The sequence below is a fragment of the Ochotona curzoniae genome, unplaced genomic scaffold (assembly GCF_017591425.1).
Source record: "Ochotona curzoniae isolate NIBS_2020 unplaced genomic scaffold, NIBS_Ocur_1.0 contig_3819, whole genome shotgun sequence".
NCBI classification, from domain to species: Eukaryota; Metazoa; Chordata; class Mammalia; order Lagomorpha; family Ochotonidae; genus Ochotona; species Ochotona curzoniae.
In genome coordinates, this window is record NW_024466004.1 from 35580738 (window position 1) to 35604735 (window position 23998).

At 38.0% G+C, this 23998-nt stretch overlaps 1 pseudogene; it reads right to left on the minus strand.

Moving 5' to 3' along the window:
- Positions 1–364: 364 nt before the first annotated feature.
- On the minus strand, positions 365–479 carry LOC121158835 (annotated as a pseudogene).
- Between the last annotated feature and the right edge of the window lie 23519 nt (positions 480–23998).

Consider the following 23998-nt stretch of genomic DNA (forward strand, 5'->3'; position numbering starts at 1 on the left):
CTCAGACTTAAGATGAATGACTGTATATACTCATTCTCCTGTCCTGCTGAAATGATTTAAAATTACCAGGCTTTCTTTTTTCTTTAATGAATCTATAAACAATGCTAACAGAACAGAAGGGTCAGAGGAACCAGGAAGAAAGAAAGCAAATGCAATCAGATAAACAAACATGGACAGAACAGCAGAAAGGCAGAAATACATAGCCAGTGAAACTCCAAGCTCTAGGTCAACTAATAAATATATTTAAAAAAAAATGATACTTGGAGCACCTGTCCAAGTCAGAGAATTGAATGTTGAGTAGCTGAGCCAAGTTTGATTCCTTGAAATTTCTGGAGTTATAATGGCTACAATGTACTGAAGAATCACAAGGAGGGTCTCACTGGAATCTTCACAAATGTGCGTGTCCTCCTTACTCAGAGACCATGATAACCCTCTCTGTATCATTCCAACTTTAGTATGTGTGCTACTGAAATGAGCACACACTGGACTCTTCACAGCAACCATCTAAGGTAGATTCTGTTATTGTGTATACATGTATATTTGTTAAATAAGGAAACTGAGGTCCCTAGACAACAAGCAACTGAGAGTCGCATGACTCCTAACTGTAGAACACACAAACGGAAGGGCAGTTGGACTGCAGAAAATATTCTCTTAAATAATCTTACTACACTACACTTCCATAAAAGCCTTTCTGAAAACAACATTTATAAACTGGGAGGAAAGACGTGTTCACGCTGACTCGGCTTGAATAACTGAACACAGCCTCCACCGTCACATCCCTGCACCATCCCGAGAGATGACAGCAAGCATCTCTGCCGGGAAAGACAAACAACACACCATCCTAGAAATAGTGGCAACAACCACAACAAAAATTAGTACTGATTTCTACCCCACAAAGGGCTAGAAACCTGGAAAAGTCAGAAGTTAGATGGGATCAAAGGCACAAACCTAACATGGGTAGAGAGAGACAACTGACAAGAAGCAGAGGGAAGCACAAGCCTGTTTGAAACCTAGAAGTGGTAATACCTTGGGAAGAAGGGCAGCTGAGGAGACAAGCACCTTCTGGCCAGGGGAGTTAGGGAAGCAAAAGAAACACATATCTTTGGTGAGAACTGTGAGTGCATTTTCTTGGGCCATGGACACAGAATAGGGCCGTTGGCAAAACGAGAGGAAATGAGTATGTAACCACACTTAAGCAACTGCGTGCATGCTCTAGACATAAGTCCTCTCTCCCTCTTCCTCAGTCACTGGAGAGTATACTTCAGGCAAAGTTTCCAATAGGCATAATTAATATCCTCAACGAAATGACATTGAATATGAGACTCATAAAGTGAATCCCATATAGACTTGGAAACCAATGTGTTTGTCATTTAAGTTAAAAATGAAAAAGAACAATGGCTAAGCTAAATTTTTAAAAAGACAGTGAAAAGTAAATTAATGAAATGAAGGATTAGATAAGGAATCCTTTAATAACACAACCTAATAGGACAAGGAGATTTAATAGACAACAAACATAGGAGGCCTTAGGATTGCGCCAGTGCTCCCAATATTTATTTTAATATTTTTACCTCAAAAAGGAAAAAATATTCAAGGGATAGATGAAAGAAATTTTTCTAGAACAGGCATCTTTAAAATGGGAAGGCGCAGCAATCAGCACAGTGGCAAAGCCTGTTAATGTTTCATTTGCAGTGCCAGGGTCCCATCCAGGTGCCAACTGGAGTCCCAGCTGCTTTACTTCCAGTTGAGCTCCATGACTATGGCCTGGGCAAGCAGAAGATCACACAAGCCCTGTGGTCCCTGCAACCACACGGGAGATCTGGAGGAAGCTCCTGCGTCCCAACTTCAGATCAGTTCTGCTCAGGACTTTGCAGCCATTTGGGGAGCAATCCTGCAGATTTAAAGCCTCTTTTTGTAAAATCTGCCTTTCAAAAAAAAAAACACAAATAAATCTCTTTTTTAAAAAATGGAAGGACTCAGTGTCTCATGAATGAAAAATACATGTTATAAATTAAGGATTCTAAAAACAATAGAGACAAATATCTCAGTTATTTCATAGAGAAACCAAATTGTGGGCCCAGCCAGCGTGGCCTAGCAGCTAAAGTCCTCACTTTGAACACACCAGGATACCATATGGGCACCAGTTCTAATCCCGGCGGCTCCACTTCCCATCCAGCTCCCTGCTTGTGGCCTGGGAAAGCAGTCAAGGACGGCCCAAAGCTTTGGGACCCTGCACCCACGTGGGATACCCGGAAGAATTTCCTGGATCCTGTCTTTGGATTGGCATAGCATCGGCCGTTGTGCTTACTTGGGGAGTGAATCATCAAACGAAAGATCTTCCTCTCTGTCTCTCCTCCTCTCTGTATATCTGACTTTCCAATAAATACATAAAATCTTAAAAAAAAAAGAAAGAAACCAAATTGTGATTTCATATTAAGAAATAAAAATCACATTGACATGCAAGAATATATTCTTGGGGTCTTTCTTAAAAACTCATGTGGGAAAATTATTTGAACATAGAATACTAAGTCCAAAAAACTATCATCCAAGAATGAATTAAATAAAAATACATTTTGAACAAAGAATCAATACTTTTAAACCTGGGAACTCTTAAAAAATTACTAAAGTCATATATCAGTGTATAAAAAAAGAAAAACTGAATCCAAGAGAAAGCAGTTTGATCCAAAGGAATCATGATATGCAAAAATATTAGTCTAAATAATTTTATAATTGTATTATGTATACACAATGTAATTATACAGATACTCCTCAACTTACCATTTAATAATTGAAAATATTGTAAGTCAAAAATTTATTTGATACAAATAGCCTACTGAACATCATGGGTTAGTTTAGCCTGCTTTAAATGCATCCCAGCCATTTATGTTAATCAAAAATTTTGCAAGACTCTTGTAGTAAAGTAATGGATAGCTCATGTAGACATAAGGATGGGCATTTCGTTTACACAATGGGATGCAGAAACATAAGCTACAATATTCAAAAAAGACACCCTACATTATGATACATTGCAAGGTACTGATTGATTGGAATTAGGTGACTGACAGAGTGGAGCCTGCTGCTGTTGCCCCACATTGCGAGCGAGTATCCCATTCTATCCTATTAGCACAGATCAAAAAATGCAAAATCTGAATGACAGTTTTATCAATTATGTATTATTTTCATGACATCACAACATTGATAAAGCTTAAGCTGAATCATCATGAACTGGGAACTGTTTGTATATACTAGTTCATACTACATAAGATTACTTCAAAGATCTCATGGAAAATATGTTAAAGATTTTAAATCTACATATTTTTTATGATACACACTTCCCATGAACTCTATGAAGACTCACTTTATAGGCAATTTCAAGATTTTTTGCACCAAAAAAAAATGCATCTTTTAATTCCATTTCCATGATGTTTTAAAGTGTTTTCATGTATGACATGTAAATATTATATGTATAGCATTATTATATAGTATTTTACATAAAAATTTGAGCATATGAATAAAAATGTCAAGTAAATAGATAATTTTTGCTACCATGAAATTAAAATTCCAAGCAATCTCAGCATAGGAAATGGCCATAAAAAGCAGAAAAGGAAACACCAGCATTGAAGCTCTTCTCTTTTTATGTAGACATTAGAATATTGAATTTTAGGATAATGATAGAAAATGTATAACTATTCATAAAGACCAATCACCAGAAGGTTGCACGTATAATATAAAGATTGTAAAATATAGATACCTTAGGATAGAAAATTGGAAATGAATCAGGAAAATGATCTAAGAAAGAACCAGTAGATGGTACATCATACATCAATATTCCTAACAGTAGGATCTCCATTTTAATTAGAGGTTGCTTTATTCATGTTGTTTAATTTTTTCTTTTTCCTCTACTTCCTATGTCATAATACCATTTTTATATCAGAAAGTTGGGCTTGTTAAAGTGAAATGAGTGAATATGCTGTTATAATTTGGAGAAAAACAGTAAGGGGGGAAGATAGAAAGGCAGGATAGGGAAGGAAAGGGAGAAACCCCTATACTTCTGAATCAGTACCATGAAAAATGTGAACTCTAAATACAGCAACAACAAGAAACGGAATGGAAACAAGAAAATACCAAAAAAAAAAAAAAAAAAAGAGGAGAGAGAGAGAGAGAGACAGAAAAAATCTGAACATCACTAACTAAACCTAATATGAATGGGTATGAAAAACATTAATCCAATAAGGCTTCAAAAAACTGGGAGAACATAGTACATGTTTAGAAACTGCAGACAGGAAGGTAAGTAATTGCTGATTTAGCAGGCCTGAGACAAGGCAGGGTATCTCAAACGGAGACAAAGGGCACCCAGTGGGGAATGGGTGTCCATATTAAAAAAAGAGGAACACTTGAAAGTCTGGGTTCATTCAGACTTGAGACTGGTAGCCCTGTCCTTAATTACATATCAGAATGTTTTCAGTGATGCTTATTTGCGCCACATAGGACACAAGGAGATTTCTTCTCTGGAAAATAAAAGCATCATGAGAGGGAAGGAAAAAAACTCTAAGAACACTAATACATGGGAGTCTCCAGTTAAAACTCATAACCAATTTCCCTGCTGGGAAATCAATAGTCAACAAGTACCAAACACAGCTCTGAAATTTCCCATCTGTGCTTTGGTGTGCCATCCTCAAATGAGCGGAAAACCAAGGATCAATAAATATAGGGAATATCAAACCACATACAGAATAAAATAGGTTGAAAGACACCAGAGTCTTTCCGAAAGAAAACTTAAAAAATACTTTCATTAATATTCTTAGGAAAACAGGAAAATACTTCATGCATAAATTAGGAACAGTATGCTTTTGAAAAGCAGAATTCTGAGCAAAGATGAAAATTTTGAAAATTTTATCTGAGAACAAAGTTCTAAGGATCGAATTTGAGGATAGATTTGAGGATAAAATCAAGTTGTGTGTGTGCAAAAACAAAGAAAACTGCATCAGTCTTTTCAATGATAAAACATGAAGGTTCTTCAAAAATTCTGAGCTGAAGCCACAGCTTGCAATGCCAGCAACCCATATCAGGTCACAGATTCAAGTCCTGTCTGCTCCCTCCTAATCCAGCTCCCTGCTAATGTTCCTTGAGAAACAGCAGAGGCTGGCTCATTTATGTGGTTTCCTGCCACCCATGTGGAAACACATATTAAAATCTGAGCCCCAGAGTTTGGCCTGAGCCAGGCCTAGCCATTACAACTACATAGGGGAGTGAATTAGTAAATGGAAGATCTCTGTCTCTTCCTCTCATTCTCTGTCACTCTTGTTTTCAAATAAATAATTCTTTTAAAACTGGGGGAATTTTCAAGCATAGAATTAATTCCATATCCAGTTATCAATTATGATGACAAAGTAAAGATGTTTATAGATACATATTTACTCATTCTCTGTAAACTAAACCTTAGAAAGCTACCTGGGGAGCTATTCCTCCAAAGTAAAACAAGAATTCATAGGATTCAGAAACAGAGAATTCAATGCAAATCCATGTGAGAAATTAATTCTGCAAATGACGAAAAGTATCCCAAGAACAACAGCTATGCAGCAAACAGGACAGAAACACACTAAAATTGAAAAATTCCAGAAATTTCCACTATGAAATTCTCAAGAAAGAAAAAACTGATGGCAGCGATAGTGTGTTCAAATATATCAAATGGATATTTCAGAAATTGGCAGAAAGCTTGGGTGTAAACTGATGATGAATATGTTTTACTGCAGGTTGATACAGCCTCTATGGAAATCAGTATGGAGAACACTCAAACAACTGAAATCTGCATGCCATATGATCCAGCAATAGCACTCCCAGGAATATATCTAAAACATCTGTTACATGAGAAACCAACATACACACCTATGTTCATAGCAGCACAATCAATAATTGCAAAAACTTGGAAGCAACCAAAATGCCCATCAACAGAAGATTGGATAAGAAAGCTATGGTTCATTTACTCCATGGAATACTACTCAGCTATTTAAAAGAAAAAAACAAAATGCAGTTCTTTGTGGCCAAATGGGTCCAACTGGAAACCATTATGCTAAAGGAAATGAGCCAATCCCAAAAGGTTAGATACCACATGTTTGCCTTAAGATGAAATTATGTCAATCTGGAAAAGTAGTACCTGTAAGTTATAATATTATTTCAATTTCAAACAACCTGTATCACATGCAATAAGATATTGTGAAGTAACCAATGAACCAACAATCAATGTGAAAAAAATAAAAGGAAAAAGGACAACTCTATGGAGAGCAAAAAGATCTGCAAATGAGCTTTGACTGATGTGTGCATGACGATATCATGAGAATTGGTTTAACCCAAAACCATGGGGCCCCACGAGGTAGCCTAGCAGCTAAGGTTCTTGCCTTGCACTTGCCAGGATCCCATATGGGTGCCGCTTTGTGTCCGTTGGCCCCACTTACCACCCAGTTCCCTGCATGCAACCTGGGAAAGCAGTCAAGTACAGCTCAAACAAAGTCTTGGGACCCTGCAACCACATGGGAAACCCGGACGTGGCTCCTGGCTTCAGATCTGCTCAGCTCTGGCCGTTGCAGCCACTTGGAGAGTGAGTCATCAGATGGAAGATCTTCCTCTCTGTGTCTCCTCCTGTCTGTGTATCTGACCTTCCAAATAAATAAATAAATCTTTTAAAAAAAAATCTACGTATGTTTGTCAGCGCTATGAGAGTGGGAGATCGCTTAGGGAGTGATAAGACACCAAATTTTACCCAGTATGGATTATCAACGGATAATCTCCTCACCCGACCCTCAGGGAAGAAAAAAAAAAAAAAAACAGAAAAGCAAGCAAGAGGCTAAAGTGACACTAAAATATGTTGCTTAAGAGGCCTTTTACATTCCAGGATGGTTGCTCAGTGCTAAATCCCTGCATTGTATGCCCAGGGACTCCATGTAGGTCCTGGTTAGTGTCTGGCTGCTCCACCTCCCATCCAAATTCTTGCTTGTGGGCTGGGAAAGCAGTCAAGAATGGCCCAAAGCCTTGGGACCCTGCACCTACACGGGAGATCCCAACCCACATTGAACACTCGGAAGCAGCTCCTGACTCCTGGCTTCAGATCAGCTCAGCTCTATCCATTGTGGCCACTTGGGGAGTGAATCAGGGATGGAAGATCTTTCTCTCTGTATCTCCTTCTCTCTGTAAGTCTGTCTTTCCAATAAAAATAAACATTTAATAAAATAAAAGGCCTTTTAAGTTACTTAATTCTGAACCATAGAACAGTAACAAGTTAGATGGATGCAGGCAAAATTGCTAAAACAAATTTTTTAGAGATTCACACCTATCTAACAGAGACAAGACAAGCAAATTGGCAATAAGCCATCAACACATTACCTAAAGGAATACCAAATTACAGTTCTTTCAAATTTTCAAGAAAAAGAATTTTCAACTGTGACTTGTGCAACTTTCAAAATGCCAAATATTGTAAGAATAATATATATTTTCAGTTATGTCTTGATTCTGAAAATTGATGTTCATGCATCTCATATGAAAGTTACTTCCCTAAGGAAAAACTTCAGGGAAACAAAAGAGGAAGGCCAGAGGAAAAAATGACATACTTGCAACCATGGCAACTGAACATTACCTAAAAAAAAAAAAGAGAACACTGAACATGCAGTATAGTCACTTCCAAATAGTTGGATTTCATGAACAGTATTGTGTCTTTTTGTTACAGTGAAAACAAAATTTGATTTTGAGAATAAAGAATATTTTAATATCATACATGTTATTCTTACTTGGGTTTAAAGTTTTGGATTCCATTTACAGATAAACCAGGGAATGAATGCTGAGCTATAAAGGTTATTATATTATAAATCTTACAGATTTTGTGAAAAAATAAGAGTGGAACATTTTTCAAAAGCAGAAATGGAAGGGGTTGGAGCTGGGGTACCATATATACTGTGTTTTACAATTCTTGCCTTTCATAATTAAGGATAGAAGATTATCATCCAAATTATGAATCACAAATAATTAATTAGAAGTGTTTTGTTTAAACTGGCAAAGGAAAGTGCCATAAACAGTTAAAAATGGTACAAGAGTTCTCTTTGGAAAGTAGAATTAAGAGTATGGAGGTGCGGCAGGCCTTATGGTGTCAGGCATTAAGCCACCTGCATTCCTGGCAACCCATGTGAGCACCTGTTCAGATGCCAGCTGCTCCACTTCCTCTCCAGCTCCCTGTTAGAGAGCCTGGGAAGTCAACAGAAGATGGCCCAAATGCTTGGGCTCCTGGACATAAGTGGGAAATTCACATAGAATTCTAGGTTCCTGACTGGACCTGAAGCCATTTACAAAGTAAATGAATTGATGGAAGATGCTCTTTGCTTCTCTCTATATAATCCTGTCTTTCAAATAAATGTTTATTTTCCCCAAAGGTATGGAAGAATAACAATTTCACTTTTCTTTTACATTTTTATTATAGTTTAATATACTTATACATCACATAGATAAAGAGTTAACTTTATTTAAAGATTTATTCAGGGAGAGAGAGAGATTTTCCATCTACTAGATCACTCCTGAGACTGCTGCAACAGCCAGCACTGAGCCAGGGCAAAGTCAGGAACTAGGAATGTCATTCAGTCTCCAACATTCCTGCTTTTCAGGGCTTTCCTCAGGCAATTAACAAAGAGTGGGATCAGAAGTGGAACAGCCAGGACATGAACCTGTACTGATATGGAATGCTAGCCTCAGAAGTGGTGGTCTTTCTTGTTATGCCACCACCATCAGCCCAAGATTTAATTTTTATGTAACACTAAAGAACACCACCATTATAAAAATAATGGGAATCCTCCCAACAGGAATTTGTTCACACATTTCCAATAAATTGTAATGTGCTCACGCATCGGAGTCTTGTGAAGATGCTGGAAAATATCAAGGGGTCTGATGGCCTTTTTGGAAGGCTACTCATCATTCAATGTCAGTGTAAATGTTTCTGATACAACCAATCACTTCTCCAATCAATATTACTAACTAAATATTCTCTGCTTTACACTGTGTGAAGTGCTGGGTATGCAACAGAAAATAACTTTTCAGGGGAGCTTACAATCCATTGAGGACAATAACCTTAGAAATAAGTATACCATTATGTTAGGGATTCTGTACACAGGCTGGTCTTTAAAAATGGAATCCTGAGTTCCAGACAAAAAAAAAAAACATGCAATAGTATCAGATTTGTGTCAAAATATTATGTAAATATAAAACATGTATTTTGGATCCAGAATTTTATATATAAACAAACAAGAGGACTGGGAAGACAGACACCAATAGGCTGGAATCTGGAGTAACAGATGGACAAAGAGAAAGTGGTTCACTGCTTTACTTTCTATATATGTTTTAAACAAGTACTAATTTTTGCAGTTTTCTTAATTTAAAAATTAAAAGTTCTTGGTAAGAAAAAGAGCAGAACAAGTGAGCTATGTACTTATTTGGGAAGAAAAAAAGAAAACATTTTTGGTATGATAGAATTGTTAGCATTGCATTCCTATAAAAATAAATAAATAATGCTATTTTAAATTATTATCAGTTTAATTAATAAATATACTAGCAAGCACCTAAGTAAAGGGGCTTTCATAAAATAATTATTTATGCTTATTTGAGAGGCAGATGTACAGAGAGAAAAAGGTTCATAGGAAGATCTTCCATCTGCTGGTTCACTCTCTAAATGGCCACACTGGCCAGAACTGAGCCAGTCCAAAGACAGAAGTCAGAAGCTTCTTCCAGGTCTTCCACGTGGGCACAGGGTTCCAGGGACAGGTCATTCTCCACTACTTTTCCAGACCACAACCAAGGAACTGGATGGGAAGTACTACAGACCTGTACCTCTATGGGGTGCCAGCGCTTGAAGGTGGAAGATTAGCCTGTTGAGCAATGGTATCAGCCCCACAAAGGGATTTTCCAAAATGTTAGAATATGGCCCTTAGAAATATTAAGTTGCCTGATCATTTTTTCTTATTTTTTAATCATAAGCCTCCTGTACTTAATTCTGATTTCTGAATGGGAAAATTCTATATTTTTTTACTCTAACAACTCAGTTCACTTTGACCAAAGTTTTGATGTAATTCAATGTTGGCACACCCTTCTTCTTTAAAAAAAAATGCTTTTACTTATTTATTTGAAATGTAGAGTTAGAAAGGGGGAGACATCCATTAGTTCACTGCCTCTGTGGCCACTATGACCCATGTTGAGCCTAACTGAAATCACAAGACAGTAGCTTCTGCTGGGTCTGTATGTGGGAGCAGTATCCCAGACACCTGAGCCATCTTCCAATATTTTCCCAAGCGCATGACCAAGGAGCTGATTCAGAAGTGAAACAGGGAGGACAGGATTTATGTGTTCAAATGGCATCCCAGTGTCTCAGCAATAACAAGATGAATAAGAAAGGGCAATGGGTCCCATGAAATTCACTAGAGCTTTCAGAGTCTATATGCAAATATCTCATCATCTTTGAGAGCCATGGAAATCTTTTATAAATAGGTCTTTAGCTTCTTCCTACTTCTATATGATTATCAGATTATTTTACAAGTTAACCCATCAATCTTTTGGTTAATGGAGTTTTAAAATGTGGCCCCATAGACATAAAACATTGTGTTGATAGCATGCTCTTTTCTGGTAAGTGATGTCACCAACCAATCAGAGCATGCCTTGAGTCTGGCTGCAACCCTGTTTGTGTATATATGTGATACAGCCTTCGCTGGATTTACAGATGGAAGCAGCAATGCTGTGTGGGTAGCATACTGGTTCAGCCTCCCAAAGCCTCATTTGCATTGCTTTGAATTCAGCTGCACAACTCTATAAAGTAACTATGAGCAGGTTTTTCCTATTCGTACATCATTCATTACCATTAAAAACATAAAATACCCAGCACCCCAGTGTTTGTACCTTTTACATGGCATCCCCCACTACAATTGATTAGTGTATGCTATGTCTACCTTCTACTGTCTGAAGATGAGTTTTGTAAGGCCACAGCACTGTCTTACTCTTTTGTATTTTCCCAATACTAATAAAATGAGAATAAATCTGTGATTAAAGTGATTAGTGAGTGAAGCAAAATCACTAAGTTTATCTAGTGGATCATCTATCCTAGAGGTACGAAATGAAGTATTTCTTGTTTTCTGTGCATATTCACCTGTATTTCCCAAGCCATTGAATCTTGAAGTCAATTCTTGAAGACCACCTGAGAGAATCCGGCCTTAACAGTAGCAATGTACACTGATTCCTTTCCATGTCCCAGATCAAATATAAATTTTGTATTTACACACTGTACTATTTTCTTTTCAGAACAATCCATTAGTCAACTATAATTTATCACCTCTACAAAGGTGAAAGAATCAAGGCCAAGGAGTTCTGTGGCCCATATCAAGAAAAAGCAAACAGAACACAAGATTTGAACCCATACCTTTCCATCTTTAGGACAGACTCTTTACTGCACAATACTACACGTGGAGGTGCCTGGATGAAGGCAGAAAATAGTGACAAAGTGTATAAATGCTTGCAAAGTGGTAGGGACAGACCAGCATAGTTCAGTAAGCTTAGCTGTGACTGGAATTTCAATCTTGGGGTTCGGTTGAAACTAGAACCAATAGCATGGAATTACATTTTTTTAAAAAACAATAATGTTCTTGAAATTTGTTCTGCTATGTTTCTAGGGATGGATTTAGTCATTTATTTATTTGTGTCATGGAAATAATAAGTATGAGTAATAAATAACTGATAATATTTAAACTCATGTTTATTGCATGTGACTAAACCATAATTTTTACAATTATTGATGAAATAAATCATTGAAGATTTTTAAATTCCTTTTTTTTAATCTCAGTGATTCACTCATTCATATTTTTCTTCTGCAAAACAGTCTTTAACAAAACTCCTTACTTAACTTCCCATGAAAATTTTTGGCTTTGGTTTGGTTTGGCTTGGTTTGGTTTGGTTTGGTTTTGAAAGGCAGAGCCACAGAGAGAAAAGCAAGAAAGACAGATGTGCCACACTCTTTCACACCCCAGATGGCTGCAGCAGCCAGAGTTGAGCCAATCCAAAGCCAAGAACCAGCAGCTTCTTGCAGGACGACTGCCAAGTGGGCGTAGGGGCCCAAGAATTTGCACTACCCTCTTCTGCTTCCCCGGCATGTTAGAAGGGAGCTACACTGGAAGTGGAGCAGCTGGGACATGAACCAGTGTCCATATAGAATGTTGGTGCCATAAGTGGGGTTTAACCTACAACTCCATGGTACAGGTCCATGAAAGTATTTTAAAGCACTGGAGGCAGAAAAGATTCAGTGCCCACCTGGTTTTTGCGGCTCTCGACTTGTGTAGCACTGAACATGTTACTTAAGCTCCCCAAGCTTCACACAGCCACAAGTAAAGCAGCAATAAGATGCCCTAACTTGACAGATTCCTTAAGAAGAATGCACACAAAGCCTTTCCTGAAGACGTTGTGTTAGTCAACTCACTTAATAAACCATAACATGACCTGTGATGGTAGTACTTAGGGCAAAAACATGTTTTACTATACTCTTTTGTATTTCAATCTAAATATTTTTTGTATTTTTTCCTTCATTTTTATTTCTATTATTATCATTTTATGATATAGTTCCATAAGTATTGGGATTCCAAGCCCCCCCCCCAGTTTCTGTATATTATTGTTATAGTATAATTCTTAAACCTACGCATTTTTTAATTATTTTATTATATTATGATACAGTTCCATGGGCTCTGGAATTTCCCTTACCCCCTCCTCAAGTCTCCAATCTCTTACCGATTCTCATATATCATTGTAATAATATAGTCCTTCATAAACAGTTTTAAGTCATCATTTTGCTATTAAAATGAATCCTGACATTGTAGGTATGGAAAATGGCAAACAGTCCAGCATCCTAATGTTGAGATATAGTTAACAGTTTCGTTGGGAGTCCCTCTTTGATTTAGAAATAGAGATGCATAATGCATTGTATCTTTACATCTGGATATTATAGTCCCTATTACAGAGTTAATATACAACTCCTTAAATGAAAAGCCATAAAACAAAATCAATAGGAAAAAATTTACAACTATACATCCCCTTAAAAGAAAAGCCACAATACAAAATCAAAAATAGGAAGAAAAAAAAAAACAAATTAGCAACACCATGAAGCTAAATAACATGCTACTGGACCCGGGCGGCACCATGGCCTAGCAGCTAAAGTTCTCGGCTTGAATGCACCAGGATCCCATATGGACGCCAGTTCTAATCCCGGCAGCTCCACTTCCCATCCAGCTCCCTGCTTGTGGCCTGGGAAAGCAGTTGAGGTCAACCCAAAGCTTTGGGACCCTGCACCCAAGTTGGAAACCTGGAAGAGTTTCCTGGTTCCCAGCTTCAGATCGGCGCAGCACCGCTGTTGCGGTCATTTGGGGAGTGAACCATCGGACGGAAGATCTTCCTCTCTGTCTCTCCTCCTCTCTGTATATATCTGCCTTTCAAATAAATAAATAAATAACATGCTACTGAATGGCTAATACGTCACTGAAGAAATGAAAATCTAAAATCTTTTTGAAATAAACAATGCTACTGTGTGACCTATGAGTCAATGAGGAAATTTATAAGAAAAAAATTTTCTTAAATGAATGAAAATAAAAACAAAATACCAAAACCACTGAGATGTAGCAAAAAGAGTATTAAAAAGGATTACTGATTTTGTATTTTGCATCAAAGTTTCCTTTTATCAGAGAGAACATATAATGTCTGTCCTTTAGGGATTGATTGATTTCACTGAGCACAATGGTCTCTAGTTGAAACCATTTGGTTGCAAATGGTAAAATATTATTTTTAGCAGCTGAATAGTATTCCATGGAATAGAGGTACCACAGTTTATCTATTCTTCTTTGGATGGGCGTCTGGGTTGTTTCCACGTCTTCTTCATTGTAGATTGTGCTGCTGTAAATATAAGATTATAGATTCCTTTCTCATATGCATATTTCATTTCCTTTGGTTATGCTCCCAGAAGTGAGATAGCTGGGGGATATTGCAGGTATATTTGCAGTTCTCTTAGCATTCTCTATGCTTATTTCCATGAATATTTCTTTAAAAATTAAATAATATTCTAGTGTCTATGTATTGTACTTTTTCCCCCCATATTTAAAAATACTTAACTTGGGCCTGGCGGCTGGCCTAGCAGCTAAAGTCCTCACCTTAAATGCATCAGGATCCCATATGAGTGCCGGTTCTAATCCCGGCGGCTCCACTTCCCATCCAGCTCCCTGCTTGTGGCATGGGAAATCAGTTGAAGATGGCCCAAAGCCTTAGGGCCCTGCAACCATGTGGGATACCCGGAAGAGGTTCCTGGCTCCTGGCTTCGGATTGGCACAGCACTAGCTGTTGTGCTCACTTGGGGAATGAATCATCGGACAGAAGATCTTCCTCTCTGTCTCTCCTCTTCTCTGTATATATGACTTTGCAATAAACATGAATAAATATTTTAAAAATAAGATAAAAATACCTAACTTTTTGCTTCTATATTTTGGGGGGTACTGTACAATATTTCAACATACACATATAGACTGAGTAGATGAGATAAACCATTGTGTTTTTCCATTGTGTTTTATTCTCTTCGTGTTTGGAGCCTACCAACTCTTCTCTATCCGGTTTTTAAAGCATGTAATCCATTGTTATCACCTATAGGCATCCCATTGCTCTCTAGAACAATAGAACTTAATCCTTCCATCTGTTTCCATACCTTTTACCCAAAATCCATCTGTTCGCTCTTCCTCCATTCTTTGAAACCTCTGGAGGTCACTCACTCTTCTAGGTTTAGATGACTTTTTTTGACTTCCACATGGGAGACACATGTAGTATTTGTGTTTCTGTGTCTGATTTATTTCACTTAATGATCTACAACTTTACTACAAATATCACAATGTCAGTCTTCTGCATGGCTGAATACCTGTTTTTCTTTATCTATTCATCTGTTGATGGACACTTGGGTTGATCACATATTTGATTATTGTAAATAGTGAGACAGTAAACAGGGTCCAGCAGACAGCTCATGTATGCTGATTTTATTTTGTTTGGATATATGCACAGAAGTGGGATGGCAGGTCCTACGTGGATCTATGTTTAGTTTTTGGGAGAAACCTCCTCACTGTTCTCCACACTGGCTGTACTGATTTGCATCCTTACCAACAGTTTGCATGGGAGACCTTTTCTACACATCCTTGCCAGTATTACCTAAGTCCTGTCTTTTCCCAAAAAATCACTCTGAAGTGAGATGATATTTTGTTGTGGTTTTGATCTGAATTTTCCTGACAGTGATATTGAACGTTTTTAAATGTTTTTGTTGGTCATTTATATTTCTATTTCTGAGAAATGTCTATTCCAGTCCTTTGCCCATTTCTTATCTAGGTTGTGTGGTTTTTGTTTCTTTTAAAGTTTTTGTAGTGCTAGAAGGTTTAAAAACATCATTGTAGTTTCTCGCAATTTATGCAAATGAGTCAAAACTTATCTTGGCACGAAAAATTTGCACAGAAATGTTTATACCAGCTTTACTTCTAATTTCCAAAACTTGGAAGCAGCCTATATACTCTCCAACAGGTGAGAGGATAAACAGACTGTGGTCTAGCCATAACATAGAATATCATCCAGTGATTTAACAAAATGAAATGAGCTATCAACAGCATAAAGAAAACCAAAATGCTTTCAGCTAAGTGAAAGAAGCCAATTTGAAAAGACTACATATTGTATGATTCCAACTGTATGACATTCTACAAAAGGCAGGAGTTTTAAGGCAAGAGAGAAAGAATAGATATAAAACCAAGGACGTTGAAGACACTGGATCTACTCTGTGAATCTCCTCAGTGGATCCACCTCATTACACATTGGTCCAAATCTGTAAATGTTCAACTCAAATAGCAATACCTAATGCAAGCCAAGACCTTCAGACTAAATCAATGAACAACACATAGCTAAAATGACAGGACTAAATTACCACCCATTCATATTAACCCTAAATGTAAATTGATTAAACTCATCAACCAGATATCACAGGTAAATAGACTGGATTGAAAAACCAAACACCAAAAATTTGTTGCCTACAGGAGATATATCTCACCAACAAAGATCAGCAAAACCTATACCTCGTGGATTTTGATGTCTTTTTGTTCTATGTCTTCAAAACACTTTCTTTCTCATTAAATTCTTCACTGATTCATAGTGGAAAAGGTTCTTCTTCAAGAAGGTTCTTCATTTTCTTTTTCATTTCTTCAGCGACACATTAGTCATTCAGTAGCGTGGTATTTAACTTCATGGCACTGTAAATTTATATTCTTCCTGTTGATTTTGTATTGTGGCTTTTCATTTAAGGAGATATATACTAACTGTGTAATGTAGACTATCATATCCATATGTGAGGATACAATGCAGTATGCATCTCTACTTCCAGACCAAAGAGGGACTCCCAATGAAACTGTTAACTATATCTGAACAATAGGATGCTGGACTGTTTGCCATTTTCCATGCCCTCAATGATGGACGTATGACTATCTATGAAGAGCTATACTATAGTAATAATATAGGGGAACTCAGTGGAGGGAAGGGGTCTGGGAGAGTCTTAATTAATTAAAGTGCCTTGAAAAGCAGAAAAAAGAAAGAAAAAAAAGAACAAAGGAAGAAAGAAAGAAACTGCAGCTCATCTATTCTGTGGAATACTACTCAGCCAGTAAAGAGAGTGAAGTTTAACCATTTGCAACAAAATAGTCCCATCTGAAGCCCATTATGTTAGTGAAATAAGCCAATTTTAAAAGAACAAATATCATACGTTTTCTGTAAGGCAACCTTTATGCAAAATACAAAACAAATCAATATATAGGTAAGCATGTATATGCATATATTCTCATAGATGACTGCACAATGAACTGCATACCGGAAATTAAAAATATGTTACAGCATGTATCTCTACTCCTGAATAAAAGAAGCACTCCCAATGACACCGTTAGGAATACCTTGTCAATATACTAGTCCACCATTGTCTTTACCTACAATGCCATGATACATAGCAGAATGTTAAACTTGTCACTGTTGCTGAAGGACTAAAGTTTTAAATAGTATGGGAGGAAACAGTGGGTGGGAATGCAGAGGTTGAAAGGAGAATCCCTGTGCATGTGAAACAATATCATTTTTTTTTAAGTTAAATAAAAAGTAAATAAATATATAAATAAGTTTGTAAAACAAAATCATAATGAAAAAAATTAGTCACAGTTTTAATAGTTGTGAACAGTGTTCCTTGTGTTCCCTCTGACCATAAGCTACATCACAGCTCTGCCACAACATTGAACAAAGGGCTGTGGGTGAAGGTTCTTGATGCCAGCTCCAGTGCTCCCTCCCTCCTGATCACACACATACTAGCACCCACATGTCACACCATCCTCATGGTCTACACAACCACCCTTCACTACACGCATTAAGCAAAATTCTAATTCAGTGGAAAATGTTAGCATTTCTATAAGAAATAATTACTCATTTCAGAAACTTACCTTTTCTTTGAAGACAACTGAGCTCACAGAAATCATGGAGAACTCACAAAACTGTGTCTCCTCGCCAAATCACAGCAGTGCTAAGCATTGATGTTCTGGCAAACCACTGAAGGAGAGTTAACTGAGTCACGTGGTACTCATTTGATAAATGTGATGGTTCATCTCTTCACCAGAGCTAGCTGGAGCTGTAATCTCCCCAGAAAACAGCAGCTGAAAGCCATATTTAAAGCAAGGCCTTAGATTTGGCACAGGGAAATAGAAGAGAAATAAAATTCACTATAGCTGGGGTGAAATGAGAAAACAGAAGAGTGTGGAAAATGAACAGATTTACTTAACTCCTACAGAAACTAAGAAAATGGAGGCAGAAGAGAACAGAGGGAGAGGGGAAAGAGGCATCCCTGCAACTCAATATGGCTCATCTGAACTTGCCCAGAAGCTGAGCAATCATGGCTCCTGAGTCCAGCAAGAAACAGTAGATGAAAGGAGCAAATGACATGGAAATTAAATTAAGTGATCATTTGAAGCCTTCAAGGGATAGGGCCTGATGGAGACTTCAGTGCAATTCACAGCTGTTCTCTGAAGTGGAGAGGTGGTGAAGAGAGCCTTCCATGGAAATTATTTCTGTAAAAGAATGGAAAAGACAATGACCAATCCCTGAGTACTGGAGTCATTGTGAATGGAGGCATTTAGTATCACTACAGGATTCCAACACCCTGGTGATTCTGGCAGAAGAGAACTTTGCAAACTGTTTTGTTTTTTGAGAAACAGATTTGTCTTTCTCAGTCTTTACTGCTGAAGATCCACAGCTGAGACCCAGCAGGGACTACGGGAGCCAGAAAAGGACAGGGCTCAGCAGGTTGCAGAAATAAGGACTCCTTAGCTGAAGCTGAGAAAGCAGATAAAGAGGAATCAGGCTGGGCTAGGAAAAGCTCATTCTACACCTGTTGCGTAGAGAGATAAGGGCCCCACAGATATTAGGATCAAGCAGAAATAGGAAGGCACTGTCGCTGCTTTTTGGAACAAAGAAGAAAAGAACCATCTCAGCGTTCTCCACATGACGTAAGATGATTTAAAATGAAGGTGCCAGAGAGAGCTCAGTAGGGAGCTTTGCAGAGGTGGATGGCATGTGAACACCACCCAGAAGACTGTGAGTTCTGGGATCAGGATCTGTAACCTCTGTTCCATAAATCCTCTAACGAGAGGCATTAGCCAGACTCAGGAAGGAGAGAGTGCAAACAGGAAAGTGGAAAAGATCAGTTCTGGCAACAGACCCCCCTTGAAGATGGGTTCCCAGTATCCCAGCCCATCACACACCAGTAAGACGAGGTTACCTTGGTCCGCATCTTCCCTTGGGAGGAAATCTGTGTAAAGTGAAGTACAACCCAACTTTGAAGCTGAGGAGATGGCAACCTTTGGCTCATACCCAGAGGCAGTCACTCCTGGAGGTATAGAGAATGCTCCCCACCAGAGGCCATACAAGTTTCAGTGTTAAAGGGGCGGAAAGATACTCAAGGCTCAGATACTAAAGGTTCTTATCAATGAATTAGATAATAATTCTGTTATCTGTGTATCATATTCAAATAATTCTGCACATGCCTGGATTCTGGATCTGCAGATCCAAACAACAGGACTATAAAAATAAATAACATCTTTGAAAACACCAATGGAGGAAATCTCTCATTTGTATTATAAATGTATTGACTTTTTTTGTTGTCAATACTCCCTATTCAATGCAACTTAACTGCATAGCATTCACAATGTCTTAGATAAAGTCATATAGAGATGATATAAAGCATACAGACGGATTGCACAAAAGCCCATGTTACTTCCTATAAGACACTTGAGCATCTGTGGATTTTGTTATCCTCTGGGAGTCCCATGAATACTGAGGGACCGCTATATTTTTTGTTTGTTTCTCTTCTAGAGTTGAATAACTCTAATTACAGTAACTCTAATTCTCTTTGAAAATACGAAATTGTCTCCAATGAATTGGGGGTAAAAAACCCTTAGTACTACTTGAAAATTTAGAGAAAGTCCAAAAAGTTAAGATTTCACACAGAAAATTACAAGGCAGTTTTTGAAGATGCTTGATTTACCTTTGTGATGTGATAAAATCAATATTCTAAAAAAACAATTACAGCAGCGATCTATAGGATGAATTACAAGAGAAAATTCTGGACAGAAAACCTGGTATTTCACATGATTGAAATCATTGAAAACGGGGCCAGGCACCATGGCATAGCAGCTAAAGTCCTCGCCTTGAACATGCCGGGATCACATATTGGCGCTGGTTCTAATCCCGACAGCTCCACTTTCCATCCAGCTCCCTAATTGTGGCATGGGAAAGCAGTACAGGATGGCCCAAAGCCTTGGGGCCCTGCACCCGTGAGGGAGGCCTTGCAGTTCCTGGCTCATGGCTTTGGATTGACACAGCATCGGCCGTTGTGGCCACTTGGGGAGTGAATCATCAGACGGAAGATCTTCCTCTCTGTCTCTCCTCCTCTCTGTGTCTGACTTTGCAATAAAAATAAAATAAATCTAAAGAAAAAAGAAATTATTGAAAATGTAAGAAAATAATTGTGGGTACTTGTGATGATAGAAATTAACAAATCTGACAAAAAAAGAGCCACATGAAGGTAGGAAACTGGAGTGACAGTTCTGTGGCTTTGGAAGGGCTGCACAGCAATGAGGAAAAGCACCAGTGAATGAATCATTTCAGTGACAGATTTTAGACTATCTGGAACATTCTATTTTATAGATAACTTGATACAATCATGGAGATATGATGACATCAAGGGGAATTTAGAAAACACCCAGGTTGAAACTAAGTAAATAATAACAGAGAAAACAATTCTGCAATAATAGGAATAATTACAACTATTAAATGACTGCTATGTTATATTTATCATAGCAAAAGTTTTACGTTTCATCTCTTGCCTTTCTGAAATAGACTTGATTATTTTCATTACAGATGGGAAATTCAGACTTCAAGAAGTTAAGACTTGCTTAACATCACACACTAAAAAACTAAAATTAAATTTCCAATCTTCTCCTGGCCAGTCCCATGTTTCTTCCACAGCCTATTTCCTCTCATATGTGACAGAATGTTTCCTTGTCACAAAATATTTTCCAGATTAAGCAGAGATGTGAAAATGTATATGTCACGGAAATATACTCTGGAGTCGGGGACATCAGGGTGTCAAGATGGACAAAGCCCATCAATAAGGCCAGATATAGGAAGAAGTCAAGAAATTTGCTATGTTCTCCTGGGATAATAGCAACTCAAGAAAGGACGAATTTTTCCCTTATTCTAAGCCTGGCATAGCACAAGGATTTAGTGTATAACAAAATTTGGTTCAGAAATACTTAATTACCTTCCCCACTGATGCACAGGGAAAAAAGAGATTCAAACAGTAGCATTACAGACACAAAGGTGGGGTTCAGCAGAGAGAAGTGAGATGCTTTGCAGCTTCCTAAGCATCCCCAGGACACTGAAATGAGCCACCTCAGTCACAGGCCTCCCATATCTTTCTTTCCTTTGGTCCCACACATTTCAAAGCCAAATGTGAATAGTTTTTTTTTTCCTAGTGTTGACTAATAATAACTATATGTTATCTTTGAAGTCAAATTACAAGATTTTTAATCCATTTTATTTTTAAAAGATTTATTCACCTGTTTAAAGATTTATTCGTTTCTATTGGAAAGGCAGATTTACAGAGAGAAGAAAGAAAAATCCTCCATTCAATGGTTTAAACCCCAAATTGCTGCAACGGCCAGAGTTGAGCCAATCAGGTAACCGGTATTCATATGAGATGGCAGCGTTTGGGAGGATTAGCCCAAACACTAGCCCATGTTTGTTTGTTTATTTGAAAGGCACAGTGATGTTAAGAAAGAAGGAGAGAAAAAAAGAGGGAGAGGAGTCTTCTGTCTGCTGGCTACCTCTCCCAAATGGCTGCAACAACTGGAACTGGAACAGAATGAAGCCAAAAGACAGGAACTTCATCTAGGTCCCCCATGTGAATGACAAGAACTCAAGTACTCAGGCCATGATCTCTGCCTTCCCAGTCACATTAGCAAGAAAGTGAATTAGTAGTACAGGGTAATTGATGTCAAACCAGCACTCAACCTACAGCACCACAATGCCCACTCCCAAATCAGCTCCATTTAACTGACCAGCTAAACATAGCTAATACAAGTTAATCTCTGCTGGACACAAAGATGCAAAGGTGACATACATATTTCCTGCCTTCAAACTTGTTATTTTTACTTAAGCTACCAGAAATTATACTGCATAATGAAGGTTGTCAGAGAGGGACCCTGGAGTATAGAAAGGAAATGAAAATCTTGGCCTTGAATTGCCAGACAGAATCTCATCAACAGATGATGTTCGTTCTGGGCCTTGAAAGGAAAAACAATTTTTATCTGAAAGGATCTGGGGCACACAGAGAGGATGAAGTATTTTAATCTGAACAGAAATGGAAACTGTGGTAACCAACCAGACTAGAACTGACTCCAAAGGGACATAGTTCACAATCTAAAAGTCAATGTGTGAAGGAGCCTGAAGGATGTGAGCCTCCTCCAGTCCCAATACCCAGTACCATCAGCTGAGTGGATAAACAGCAGGAGCCCAGACAGTAGGGAAATCCTGAATTCAGACAGTAATCAAATGATGGCTCCAAGGTTGGATGTCTGGCCTTAAGAACCTCAGGCTGGGAGGCAGCTTGACAGAAGAGCAACCACAGCCTCCAAACAGGGACCAGTAGCTTTCGTTATTACAAGTCTTAAAGAAACAGAGATCCATGGAGTGTTGCCTTCATCATTCTAATAGAAGTTAGGAAAGGCCTGGCCAGCAGCCTTCTGATGCCTAGAATATAGCCCAAAATATATCAGACACCAGATCTAGATCAGTAAGATTAATAAGATACCACCCACCCAACATGGTCTGATTCCAAATTTATATAATATTGCCCCGATTTACAAATATTATACCTAATGTGAGGTAAGTATTTAATTTGTATTTCTAGATAGTTAAGTGAACACATTTTATGCTTACTTTAACTCTATTTCACTTCCATTTCCCACAGGATTAAAAGGCTACATTACTATTATCATTGCCAGTGCCATTGTCACCATACTCCTCCTCGTCATCATCATCATCACACAAGCTATTGATTGCTGTGGGTTTGCCATGGGCCTAACGTAATGTTGGGAGCTGGAGAGCTTAAATATTTAGAGTACTCCCACAAGGAAAACACTACTAGCTCCATTTATAAATGGATAAAGACAACTCACAGGATTCCAGAATTTTCCCAAAATCACATACAGCTAATAAGTGGCAAAAATAATGAGATATGAAAGCCTGTATTCTGTCTGATCTCAAATAGCTTGCTTAGTTTTATTTGCAAGTAAGATTTACAAAGAGAGAGAGAAGAAGAAGAAGACAAGTACATATACTAAGGGAGCAAGAGAAAAAGAGAGAGAGAAGGAGAGAGCTCTTTCATCTGCTAGATCATTGCCCAGGTGGCCACAATAGCAAGAATTTGGCCAGGTCAAAGTCAAGAACTAAGAGTTCCATTCAGGTCTCCCACTTCGATGCAGGGGCCCAAGTACGTGGGCCAATTTCTATTGCTCTTTCCAGGCCATTGGCAGGGAGCTGGACCAGAGTGGAGCAGTCTGGACATAAATAGGGACCCATATAAAATATCAGAACTGCTGATAGAAATTTCATTACTATATCACAATATTGTCCAAGCTGGGTGAATTCAAGAGTTTTATTATGCAAAACTAGTAGATAATTTGTTAAATGTTCACAGACAAATCTGATTTTTCACATGTCAGTTATATATATATGTGTGTGTGTGTATATATATATACATACATATATACATATACATAAATAGATATGTGTATATGATGGCTTCAAAAATGTGTAGAGATAGATTTAAATGATCAGCTATTTTGGTGCAAAATTTGAAATCTATGCAAATAAGGGGTCTTTTGAAAGTTTATGAAATACGTGTAATATTAATAAACTATGCATGGAATTCAGGGGTCATTGCAATGGCTCAGTGGGCTAATCCTCAGCCTGTAAGGACTCGCATCTGCTTTGTGTTTCAGCTGCTCCACTTCCCATCCAGCTCCCTGCATGTGGCCTGAAAAAGGAGCAGAAGATACCCCAAAGCCTTGGGACCCTGTACCCACATGGAGACCTGAAAGAACCTCTGGCTCTTGGCTTCAGATCATCTCAGCTTGGACCACTACAGCCATATGCAGAATGAACCAGCAGATGGAAGATCTTTCTCTCCATCTCTCTTTCTCTCTGCAAATCTGCCTTTCCAATCAAAATAAAATAAATCTTTAAAAAAGAATAAACTATGCATGGATTTCAAAATAGTTTGCCCCAAAATGAATATCTTTTAATTCCATTTTCCACAAATTTCTTAAAGATTTATTTTTTTATTATGTTT